The following is a 13,603-nucleotide window of genomic DNA, read 5'->3' as shown; positions in this document are numbered from 1 at the left end:
ACTTATCGATGTTGTCTGTGTACTCTGTGGTGAGCTGATGAATTATGGAAATCCAGTACAGTTTAAAGAGTTATTATAATGCGCCATGGTTTTATTGCTCGTAATGTATTATGTTTATGTGGGCGTTTTAATTACAAGAGCCCTAACTATTTCTCTGCTTCCTTTAGGTACATTTTAATAGGCAGGATACATACAGCAAACATTTTGGACACTGTGGTTGATAAGAATAGCTTTACAAAAATCTCTCTAAACATACGTTTTTGGAAAATGCGGCTCAAAGAGATATGTCAACCCAAAAATGAAAATTCTGTCATAATTTACTCACCCTCATGTTCTTCCAAACATGTATGCATTACTTTCTTCTGTGAAACACAAAAGAAGACATTTTAAAGAATGTTGGTAACCAAACAGTTTCAGTTCCCATTGACTTCCATTGTATTTCTGTCTATAGTCAAGTCACCTTTATTTATATAGCGCTTTTTGCAATACAGATTGTTTCAAAGCAGCTTTACAGTGATAACAGGAAAATAATGTACTTTTTTTTTTCAGCTGTAAAGCAGCTCTAGAAGAAAATAGTGTCATTATCCAGCTAAGTTCAGTGTAGATTAATTTCAGTTGTAAAAAAAAAACCTTTTATCTATACAGCATCTCTGGAGAAAACAGTGATGTGATCGCCCAACTCAGTTCAGTTCTCATACAATGGTGTCAGTGCGGTCAGATCAGTAATATTGTTGAATATTAAGTGTCCCCAACTAAGCAAGCCAGAGGCGACAGTGGCAAGGAACCCAAACTCCACAAGTTGTGTGAACGGGACATTTCGAGACTCACACCTGTAAGTAAATGTTGTTGTCAATCCCAAAAACTGACAGTGTGAAAGTACCCAGTGCGAACTAAAACTGTTCGGTTACCAACATTCTTCAAAAAATAAAAATGTATATATTTTTACACACAAGAAAGAAAGTCCTACAAGTTTGGAGCGACATAAGGATGAGTAAATTATGACAGAATTTTCATTTTTGGATGGACTATCCCTTTAAGATGGTAAATAGTTTCTAGCTCATATAACCAGCAACAAAATTAGTTTTGGGTGAGTAAACAAGTTTTTATTGTTATTGTTAGGTGAACTGTCCCTTTAAGCTTGATTTTCCAAAGCTAATAATGAACCTCAAATATAATTTGATTATAAAAAAGAACGTGATCACATTGTAATGCATATGATGCCATTCAGTGTGATTTTGTGACTGGAAACCAAAGCATTCGCATCTCAATGGTGATGTCCTGACCATTAATCAACTCATGGTGCAGAAGACAGTTTGTGCTTGATTTAGGTGAGAGATCTGCTGGGACAGTTGCCCTCTGTTGCATTGTCACACAAAGCTCACAGACACAAACTGAGACACACACACACCTAAGACTCAAGCCAAACTATAACACTGCTTGCATTAATCAGAGCCCTTCCTGATTGATCGAGGGAGGATGAGCTGTTTGATCACATCCCGCCCTTCACTTCACCCCTCACCTTCCTCTCTCCACTGCTTTTGGCAGCTGTTCTAATCTGACACAACCACTTTAGGGAGGACCAGGTGATATTTAATGAATCTTCTGAAGAAGAGTGCAAGGATGAGAGGCATAAAGTTCACTTCAATTCTGCTCCGACTCCAACTTAGTAAAATCCTATTCCATTTTTAACTTTACATCTCTTACATCCCGAATTTGATTTTCTAGTGACTTTCAGACTTGCGGTCTTCACATCCACTTGAACATTTGGGACAAATGCAGGAAATACGAGTAGTGCAAAAAACACAAATGTTGGTTATGGGAGTGATTCACTGAATCATTCATTCAACCGCTTCGATCAAAACACTTAATTTATTATGAATCTTTTACTGAATCGATTCACTAAAAACTTGCAATTAATTTAGGAACGAAACCGTAGCCAATGCGACATCTAGTGTATATATCTATACCCGCCCGCGCTCTCAGATCACTTGGACGTGGCTGTGTACAAGAGGTAAAAACGATATAAATACTGTTCGTTTTCTCACACAAACCGCTCGTTTCGTGTCTTGGGCCATCAATGTGTACTTACGATGGGGAATTGTTTAATTTGGACGACGGGGAATTGTTTTAATTTGGACTCTGTGCATGCTCTTTGAGACAGTGACCATCGACCTGCATTATATGACTGACAGACAAGAACGGTTTGACCTAAAAATATCAAAATTGAAACTACTGCGGGAAAAAAAAAGACACCTACATCTTGGATGCCCTTGAGGTAAGCTAAAACATACCAAAATTTAATTTCAAAGTGAACTATCCCTTTAAGGCAAGCAATACCATAGATATCATATAATAAAGGCTAGATGTCTCGAGCGCGCTGCTGGCCAATGGAGGTCGACGTCCGCACACGGCGGCCATCTTACCACAGGGTGCTCGCTCACTCGTAACATGGTGCATGTACTTTTAGATAACCATAACTTGCTCAATTTTCTACCGATTTTCAAACGGTTTGGTTTGTTATAAACGTCAGACTCGTAGTTATGACACTGAATAATTATAACAATGGACTTCCATATGAAAGAATTATAGCCACGTTAATAACGTTTGTAAGAAACCAAACCGTTTGTAAATCCGTCAAGATTTCAGCGAGATAAGAGGATTTGTGTTCGTGCTGATCACTCACCTTAATTCACAGCTTCCCTGTGGTAAGATGGCCGCCGGTGATGCCGGAAGTGACTCCGCCGTAAGACATCTAGCCTTTATTATATGATACCTATGAGCAATACGCTCAAAACACTTCATTCATGAACAATGAATTGAATTGTATACTCAACTGATTCGTTCAAAAACAATGATTCTTTCAGGAACGCAACTGCCATTTGTTGCTCGGACACAGAGGTGCACAACGGTAATCCGGCTTTTCTACTTCTGTTCGAAGCAAAGTAACTGGCAATATTGTGTCAAAAATGGAACATAGACCCTGTTGTCACAGTATACATGATGTTAACAATTATGCGTTTGATAGATGCTAAATGCATTCAAGGTACACATTTCATTAATTCACAGCGCATCTGTCTTCAATGGTGTGTAAAATAGTGAATTCTTTCAGTCTTACTTAAAATATTGTAACATCAGCAGCTCTTCCCTCGCCCAGAAACAAATGTGCCATGATAGATAATAGCCCTTAAATTCCTTTCTCCATGTTCACTCATTAAATTCAGGAAGACAAAGGGTAATTTATCACTCAGGAAATCCTGATATTGCCCATTCCAGCTCCAAGCAAAACTAGCACACACTCCCATATTAAAACTCTGCCCAAGGGGCTGAATCTAGTTTTCTTTCTGGAATTCTCTTTCTCTTCACGCAGATTGCTAGAGATAGAAAATGTATATTAGCTTCTTTCCCTCGCGTTCCTTCATTTTTTCCCTCTCTCTGTGATAGATTCATCAGAAAAGAATCGAGGGTGAATCTGATGTGTTGAGGTAGATACAATGAAATGTGAGACAACATGGGCGAGGGGACTGATGGAAAAGGAAATAGTTTAAAGAGATAAAGAGGGAATTTATATGGAAAGAGAGTGAATGGATATAAGATTGAAACTGTTGTAAAAATAAATAAAAAGCAGATTCTTTAAAATAGATGTATCAGCATAGATTACTAGCAGATGAAAACTTGCACATTACAAATTCTGTGAAACTGTGAAATTGATGGCATGTATCAAATGCAAATAGTCAGGATTTGTTTATTTATTACACTGTACAAATTACATATTCATAGACTATAATGCTGAAAAATAACAACATGTGTACACTAATATAGTTTATCTTTTATAATATAATATTTCCCTTTACTTAAAATATTCACTTAACATTATTTCCCATGTGTTTTGAATCTCATTTTGACATTGACAACAGAGGTAGAATTTAACTTTTCAATTTTTAAACTTTTAAAAGAGTGGTGCGTAATGGAGTGCAGCAGATAAAAATGCAGAAAATGCATTAGATAGACCTCTTTATGCATGTTAAGAAATCTTAATTGGTAATTGCAATGCAAACAGTCCCATTTTTCTTTCTTTCTTTTTTGCTATGTCATTTTCATAAGTTGCTAGTAAAGAATAGTTTCTCTTTACAGTGATTGACTTGCCTCTATATCCTAAATCAATACTTGCTTACACACTTGGCTCTGTATCTCCCTATGGGCCCATTCTCCTGGCCAGAGGAGAGTGTGCTTCTGCTTGTATTTCATGCTGATAAAAGGTACATGTTTGTTTTAATAATTATTAGGGTTGCCTATACTGTTTGTGTGTGTTCGTGCGTGTGTGTTTATGAGTGTTTGTGCTCTTACAAAGCTGTGATTCATTTTTCACTGCTGCCATATTTTAATTCCCTGCTGAGTTAAGAATGGTCCCTGAAAGAGTCCCTGTGGAAATCACAGGAGGCAGTGGTGGGCTTGCAATTGCTTTGCACTCAGGAAAAGAGTAATGAATAATCTATTGGCACTACAGGAGGGGCGGGTTAAAACGGATATTGGTTAGGAGGGAAAACATGGAGACGATCACCAAGATTCCTACATATTTCACATATGGTAGTTCTCACTGACATTGCTTTATAATGACCTGTTCTGTACACACATTTGATCCCACTGGTATTAACCTACTTTTTACAGTTATGTTTTTCTTCTATATTGTCACAGACAATTTTGAGCTTCCACAATGCTCAAAACAATACAACTTTTTACAGAAACATAAATATAAGCGCAAACATTATTGTGACAAACATCATTTTTCCTCTGAGGAAATGTTAATTAAAAGGCCAACGGTTTCTTGTGGGCGCCTGGTGGTAGAAAATGTCAGCTCTGCAGTAGCAGTCTATGGAAGCCATTTCGAGTTTATATCACACAATTCTGAGAAGAAAAATCTTTTCCTCAGAATTGTGAGTTTACTTTAAACCCTGAAATTCTGACTTTTTTCGCCCCTTTGGAATTGTGATAAAAGAAAAAAGTCTAAACTATTTAAAAATATATAGTTAACTGAAAACAGGGCATATTGTGACAGGAAATGGCATAAGTTGCCACAATGAAACTTGCCATGTAACAGTTTTTAGTTTATAGTTTCTAAACACGTATAAAACAAAAAAACAATCCAAACAACAGTAAAAAGGTGTGAGATGTTAAAGGTAGGGTAGGGAATTCGTTTTATGAACACTTTTTGCTATACTGGTTGAAACTCTCTTCACATCCTGATAGCGATCAATAATAGAAGTGGTCTAAATATTAAAACGTACATATATCTTCTGTGGAAGTCTCAGGACCAAAAAAAAAAAAAGAAAAAAAGGTTTGTCCACTCATTGCATTCGTCTGATGTCCTATAGCTACCTGTCAACATGTATTTGCATAAAACATACAGCGATAACTGTAATTACGAGATGGCAACCCATGACAGATTTATGCGTTTGTCTGTAAGTTGAACAAATTACAAGCAATAGCATAAATAAATACAATCAGGGCAGGACTGAGGGCGCTTGGGACCCCTGGACTTGAGTTTATGTTGGGGCCCTACCTATGCTACAAATGACCTCAACTAGAACATCATTATGAGCACAAAATACACAAAAACTAAAATATGTTTTGAAGTTCCTAGAGCAATTAATATGCAACATGCCTAGTCTAGTCAAAGTTTAGACGTGATATTAAATATTATAATACAATAAAATACAGGATTTGCTCTCTCAGTTGAGAGAAGATAAAACCCCCGAAATAACACTGAGCAATAAAGCCAGAGATGAACAGTAATTTTAAATGTATTGTCATGTGTCCTCTTATGTCAGATTTGTACATTTAATCAATAAATTCAATCAGAATAAAAATACACTGTATGGCTATTGCCAATCAAATAAAATCAGTAGGCTATCAACAAAATCCATCTTTGTATTTAAACTTAATGCAGCTCAGATGCGGCATAAATGGATTTACACTGCAATTATAACTACTTATACTACAGGGCCGTTGAATGCTTGAATCTGATTGGTTGACGAACGTTCTAAGGTGTGCATTATTTTCAGGGAAACGCACGGCTAAAGTAGTTCCAGGCAGGTCTTGACCGCATTACAGTTCCATATCACTTCGCGTAGTCAACTGTAATAACGGAAAATAGGATACAATTCATAACAAGAAAAAGCATTTCGCCCCGTGCGCTTGATCTGCAATTTTCAATGTCTAGCTTCACAATCAATAGAAACATGCAGTTTAATTTGAATAAATAAACTATAAAGTCCTATCTATAATCAATAGAAAATTAAACTGAATATAGGCTAAATAAATGGATAGTCCTGCAGCACGGATTTTTATTGCAGATAATTTAACAAATAAATAATTATTGATAGGCCTACTTGTTAAAAGGGCTTTGGGTTTCATTTATTTGGCTAGTCTACTGTCATCTGTCAATAATAGAAAAAAAAAAGAATTAACGAATTAATTAAAACGAATTGAATTAATTAATAAATAAATAATAATATTGACGCACATGCTTTTCTGTCTCATTATTGCAACATCTCTCTCTAATAACTGCCTTAATAACTGCATAAAGCCGGGAACACACTTTAAGGCCGGTTATGAATGTAATTTGATACTTATGACTGATCATGCCCAAACGCGTGTTCAGCGCGTTCAGTCTGTGTTCAAAGTCGGTGTTTAAAATCTGCTGCAGTCGATGAAACAGTCAGAGAATGTGTCAGCTAGTCGTGTGTCCCCAGCATTAGTCTGCTATCAGCGGCTCAAACCTCCGTTACTAACTCTGAAATGACGTTTTGGAATTAGCAACGGAGGCATGGGATTAGATGCGTAAGAAATTAGTCCTACATACAAGAGCGTTTTAATGACAAAAACTTTACAAACGTCTTGAAATACATAATCTGAACAATGTTTCGAGGTGTGGTAACTGTAGTATAAGCGGAATAATTGACTTCAGGCCGTTGAATTATTAGAAAAATAATGCACACCCGAGGTGTAACGGCCACTCCGCTTCGCGTCGTGACCGCATTACCACCTCGGGTGTGCATTATTTTTCTAATAATTCAACGGCCTGTCGTCAATTATTCCTTACATAATCAGTGTTGGGTGAACTAATTCATGAATTACTGTTGATTTTTGTTTAATTTCATTTAATCACAGCTACTTCCAATGTCATTCCATTAAATACTGTATAGAGTATATAACAATTCTATATAAAACAATAGATTTTACATCATCATTTTTTACATATTATGTTCAAATGTAATGTATCCTCCCTTTAAATACTTTGGTCAGTTCAAGAGCAATTTATGCAATTTAATATAATTTATTTGAACAATTACAAGAGCAGTTTAATGTCTATTCTTTGCATTGTTCAACTGGTCGTGGTTGATATGGGATTCAGGAAATAATTAGTGATAACTAATGGAATAATTTTAGAGAGAGCGTAATTAATCTAATTACACTATTGTAGATGTAACTAGATGCGAAAGTTCGTCGAGACAAACTTTAAGTTGGCTTGAGAAAGTTTGGACCACAACGTTTTTTGCTAGGCGGTTGCTAGGATGTTATGGGTGGTTGCTATGGTGTTGCTAGGGTATTTTGGGAGGTTGCTAGGGTGTTCTGGGTGGTTGCTAGGGTGTCCTGGGTGGTTGCTAGGGTCTTTTGGGTGGTTGCTAGGTGGTTGCTAGGGTGTTTGGGTGGTTGTTAGGGTATTCTGGGTGGTTGCTAGGCGGTTGCTAGGATATTTTGGGTGGTTGCTAGGGTCTTTTGGGTGGTTGCTAGGCGGTTGCTAGGGTGTTCTGGGTGGTTGCTAGGGTGTTTTGGGTGGTTGCTAGGGTATTCTGGGTGGTTGCTATGCGGTTGCTAGGATATTTAGGGTGGTTGCTAGGGTCTTTTGGGTGGTTGCTAGGCGGTTGCTAGGGTATTTTGGGTGGTTGCTAGGGTATTCTGGGTGGTTGCTAGGGTATTTTGGGTGGTTGCTAGGCTATTTTGGGTGGTTGCTAGGGTGTTTTGGGTGGTTGCTAGGGTATTCTGGGTGGTTGCTAGGCGGTTGCTAGGATATTTTGGGTGGTTGCTAGGGTGTTCTGGGTGGTTGCTAGGCGGTTGCTAGGGTGTTATGGGTGGTTACTAGGATGTTTTGTGTGGTTGCTATGGTATTGCTAGGGTATTTTGGGTGGTTGCTAGGGTGTTCTGGGTGGTTGCTAGGTGGTTGCTAGGGTGTTATGGGTGGTTACCAGGATGTTTTGTGTGGTTGCTATGGTGTTGCTAGGGTATTTTGGGTGGTTGCTAGGGTCTTTTGGGTGGTTGCTAGGCGGTTGCTAGGGTGTTTTGGGTGGTTGCTAGGTGGTTGCTAGGGTGTTCTGGGTGGTTGCTAGGATATTTTGGGTGGTTGCTATGGTGTTCTGGGTGGTTGCTAGGTGGTTGCTAGGGTGTTCTGGGTGGTTGCTATGGTATTCAGAGCGGTTGATATGGTGTTACTAGGTTGGTTGGTAGTTGTCACAGATGGTTACTATGGAGTTTTTATAGAGTTCTTACTTAACTAATCGCTATTAGCATGTAGCTATTCACTGCTAGCATGTGTAGCATGTTGAAAGTGCTGTTTGCTAGCATGAGTCAAAAGAGCCAAACCTCATCTCTATACGATGTTCTGATACAGAGATATAGGTCTTGCAAAACGGTTGCTAGGGTACTCAAGTTTGGTTGCTATGGCGTTGCTTTGGAGCTGGTATATTTAAATTAAGAAGTTTAAAGTGGTTTGAAGTTTAAAGTGGTTTGAAGTTTAAAGTAGTTTAAAGTAGTTTGAAGTTTATGATAGATAGATAAGTTAGATTGATAGATAGACAGACAGACACACACACACTAACTCGCTCACACACTCACTCAGACACACACGCACACTCAGAGTTTATGAGTTTAGAGTTTATAAGTATAAATTGATGAGTTTATAAGTGTACGAGTTTTTGAGTTTAGAGATTATAAGTTTAAATGAGTTTACAGTTTATAAGTTTGAGTTTAAGAGTTCAGAGTTTATACATTTATGAGTTTAAGAGTTCATAAGTCTATGAATTCATGAGTTTATAAGTTAATTAGTTTAAATGAAGTAAATTTAGTAGTTTGAAGTTTAATTTAGTTTGAAGTTTAATTTAGTTTGAAGTTTAATTTAGTTTGAAGTAGATAGATGAGTTTATTAGTTTAAATGAAGTAAATTTAGTAGTTTGAAGTTTAAATTAGTTTAAAGTTTAAATTAGTTTGAAGTTTAAAGTTTAAATTAGTTTGAAGTTTAATTTAGTTTGAAGTTTAATTTAGTTTGAAGTTTAATTTAGTTTGAAGTAGATAGATAGATGAGTTTATTAGTTTAAATGAGTCTCAATGGCTCATATAGTATATAGAACGGCAGTTTGGTTTAGTCTTCAAGGGATTTAGATTTGAATTTTTGTCGGTTGGTCAGTTTGAAAAAGTCAATGGGAGTTTTTCCGAGTTTTGATCGTCATTTTTAGGAAAACCGTAAGTCCGATCAGTTAGAAAAGATATAGCATACCGAGTCAGAATAGTCTGAAGGTCTGAGCCGAGTTTGGAGTATGTAGAGTTAAAGCTCTAGGCTGTATTAAAGTTATATTTTTTTAGTCTCAGAAGAAGAATAATAATATTAAGTTTAAGTACAATATCAGTAAGTTGGCTCTCTCAAGCCAACTTAATTAGTAGCTAGTAATTAATAACTTTTTTTTCTAAAGAAACTTTGAACATCCTTTGCAAACACTTTGCATAAATTATGTTAGGAGATTAATGTTTTAAATATAACAGTTTTAATGTAGAAATATTAAGGGATTGAAAAAAAATGAAATAATAGGCTACTTTTTAAATATGAAACTACAACCAGGGAACTCAATTTATTTCCACTATCTCAGTTTAATATTCAGGGAGTGGAGGAATGTTTGGGAAACAGTCAGTATTTCATTTTGTGCCACTAGTGTGAATGTGTGTGTTTGCTGCTGCTCAGAGTTCAGAGATCTCACTCAGTTTTGAGCTCACTGTTGTGACATCAGTGGAGATTCAGTTCTGGCAGCTCTGACTCTGGTCTGCTGTTGGTGTGTTAGGAGTGAATAGATTGAAAGACTTTCGAGGCTTTCTGCAGATATCGACGACAAACTTTGAATTCACTTGCAGCATTCGGTGTCCATAATGACGCTGTTTAGCAGTGTATTTAGACAACTGTTTGAGCATTTTGCTCACTTCTTCCGCAGAAGGGAGGCGCCTCAGGGAGCACAGCAGTGTGCAGCGCAAGAATTAGCGGCAGTAGAGAAACTTCCAGAGGAGTGTGAAGCCTTCGACTTCACTGCCAATGACAGGAAGTGCAGGAAGAGATGCTGCGAGGGGTTTGAGAAGTACCAGTACCAGCTGAGTAAGACTCAGCCTTGAAAAGATGGACATCTACACCAGAAAAAAAGAGAGATGCACAGTCTGGAAAAGTTGATGGAGGGAGGAAGTGAGCTTAGGGAAGCTGGAGAAAAGAAAAGGAAGGAGAGAAAAAGGAAGGAACGGAAGATCACAGAGCCAACGCCACTTCTTGTGGAGGTCAAACCTCTGCATACTACAGACAGATCTTCCTTCTTAAAGCCAATAGAGGGAGAACTAATGCTTCCAAGTGTCTCTGGACTCCTCAGTTGCTCGCTTCAAACCCCTTCCGCCAATGACAGAACCACCCGCTCCAGCACCTGAGGATGTGTTATGCCTGCCATGTTCTCCGCTTCAAGTGGATCCTCCCAAACTGTTGGCGGTCCCTCCATGTCCCGATGAAGTTGTTTCCCTCCGACGCTCTTCATCCCAGATGGCTCCATTGGCTGTTCCTCCGCTTCCCACTCCAGCACCTGATGAACTGTTTTCCATCCGACGCTCTTCATCCCAAGTGTGTCATCCCAAACGACTTCCTCCGAACCCCACTCCTGCACCAGATGAAGTCGTTGCTCTGCGATGTCCTCTCAGTCGGAAGCCTCGGCCGTTCACTTCTTCCCCGTTTGAGCCACCTCCACAACTCATGCTGGTTGACATGGAGGATAAGGAGAATGAGTATGTGGAGTACAGGGAAGACCATCCGGGCCAGTGACTTACTCAAGTCTGAATGCCCTCAAATGCCGGAGGCTGAAATGAAACCGAGAAAGATGGTTGCTTGGTTGGAGAAGGACAGCGAGGTGCAGGGGGAGTGGTGGAGGTCCAGGGATTTGAGGAAGAGGAAGGAGACCCCAGTGAAACGGGAGACTCCAAGGCCATTCAAGGCTATTCAGATGATGCCTCTCATGATGAACTCATGATGAAGCTCTTCTTTGCAGCCTCTCCTGCTGGTCCCAAGAATGAGACCCAGCATAATGTTAATGTCCAGAAAAAGTGCAAAAGAAAAGTGCCACTTGTTCTGTTCACCTTCCAGTGGTTCTCACTGGTGGGGAATAGAGACGTGACAGGTGGGGCGCGCCAAACGGGAGGAAATTTTCCTTTTTATGCCTTTATATCTTTATCCAGACATCCCAACTGTCCCGGAAGATCCGGGAGTCTCCCACATATTGATAGTGGCTCCTTGACGCCCGCAAATGAGATCCAATCTCCCGGAATTGCGCACTAGAGAGTGACTGCGCGCGCATGTGTGTGGGTGTGTTTGTGTGACTATAAAGGCATATTAATATTAGCGGAACAAACTTTCGCGCCCATGGATATATGTGTAGCTATATCTATGTTTCGTGCCGATGGGTAGCAGGCTAGTGTGGGCAATAAATAAATTGTGCAATGCAAAACAGGCTCATTGCAGCCACTAATGCAGGGATAAATAGATCTGTCTTGCCAAATGGATTTATCTTCTTTTCTTTTTTAAAAGATTGCAAAGTGGCACTTTTATTGCTTTTCTATTTTTGAACTTGATACAAATTTTGACACAGCTGCACTTTTATTTTCTCTATTTTTGAATTTCATGCAAATTATGACACAGCTGCACTTTTATTTTCTCTATTTTTGAATTTCATGCAAATTATGACACAGCTACACTTTTATTTTATTTATTTTTGAACTTGCTGTTATTTGATGTAGATAGTTAGTTTGTATTTAGATATAACTTGTTACTATACTGATACTACTTGTTAATTCAATAAATTTGAACATTTTATTTCTTTAGCATGTTGGGGCGATGGGGGCAGGTGGGGCTTGAAAATTCCCCCTTGTCCAAAGTGGGGAATTACCGAAAAAGTTTGAGAACCACTGACCTAGGCAGAGGAGAAGGCCAAGAAAAAGGAGGAGAGAAGAGAAAAAGAGTTGCTGCTTGAACGCTACATGAACGATCCAAAACTGAAGCACTTGTGGATCAACAAGCACAACGGCAACTACAACTCCTCCTAATGCAGATCATCGTCCCTCTCGCTGATTCTTTGACGAATAAAGCTCGAAGACACAGTGGTTCTGTTTGTTCTGTTTTCTTTGACGGAGCAAAAACAGAATGTGTCAGCCAATACTGAAAAGATTACATTTTATAAATCTGTAACATTTAAAACACATGAAAATTTACACTTATAGAAATCAGAAAATTACTTATAAATATAGTAATGTTATTTATATTAAAAGCTTAGCTCAGAAGGCAGAATTCAACAACAACAACAAAATCCTAATAAAGAAAACCTTAAAGTTAGATAAATCCATTGTCATTTCCCCAATGTGACAACTAGCCCCGCTCTCCCCATTAATCCACAGATATAAGAGGTTCAGCTGAAAAGAATTGTATTCTAAAAATAGAGCAAGAATGTTGGATGTTAGCTTTTAGAATTATAGTCGGATTCCTCATGTTTAATAGCCCATCCTTTGAGGCATCCATTCACCTTTAATAAGTCCGGAAATTGTATGTGTTTGGTATGAGAGGAATGTCTCAGATAAAATTCTCTGACTCAGATTTGTGGAATTAAATCTTTGAGAGTGTATAATGAAGACAGACATTTCAATTAATAAATAAAACTCCTTTTTATTAATTAATAGTCGTCAGATTCATTTAATGTTTAAATTTCTTTTATAAAGCCTGCAAGGATTCCTGTCATGTTCACATTTATCAGTCGAGATCTCGACATAATATTTTCAATGAAACACAATCTGTTGGAATAAACCACAGTTTCACTCTTCAAGCTCATCAACTGCCCACCGTGTGCAACTCTGACTATACAGAATGTTCTCTAAACTCAGGGAAGGGTCACGGATTTCAGTGCCAAACTCTGAAATTAGATTTTACTTTGCTCCCATCAAACAGTTATTGAATTACTTTGACGACTTCACTGTATCCCATTAGTGCCTTAAAGCAAAACCAGGGCAGAGAGGTTTTCTTTCCCAAAGAATCTTTTCTTCTGAAAGCTCCTCCATATCTCGGTTTGACTCTCTTGTCTGGGGAGCAACCCAGGCCACCTTAGAAGTTAAGAAATATGAGTGTGAACCAAGAATAGCATATCTGCAAGAAAATGTGTCTAGAATTTGATGTCTTTCTAACAACAGATTACGTTGCCAAATCACTGCGTGGTTCTTCTGTGTAAAGTTTAAGGTTTCAAACGGGAAAGCGGTCTGGTCAAGATGTTCTTTCACA

This window comes from Leuciscus leuciscus (genome assembly GCF_965113295.1).
Source record: "Leuciscus leuciscus genome assembly, chromosome: 10".
In the NCBI taxonomy this organism is placed as follows: Eukaryota; Metazoa; Chordata; class Actinopteri; order Cypriniformes; family Leuciscidae; genus Leuciscus; species Leuciscus leuciscus.
The sequence above is the reverse complement of the archived record's forward strand: the minus strand, read 5'-3'. Positions refer to the sequence as shown.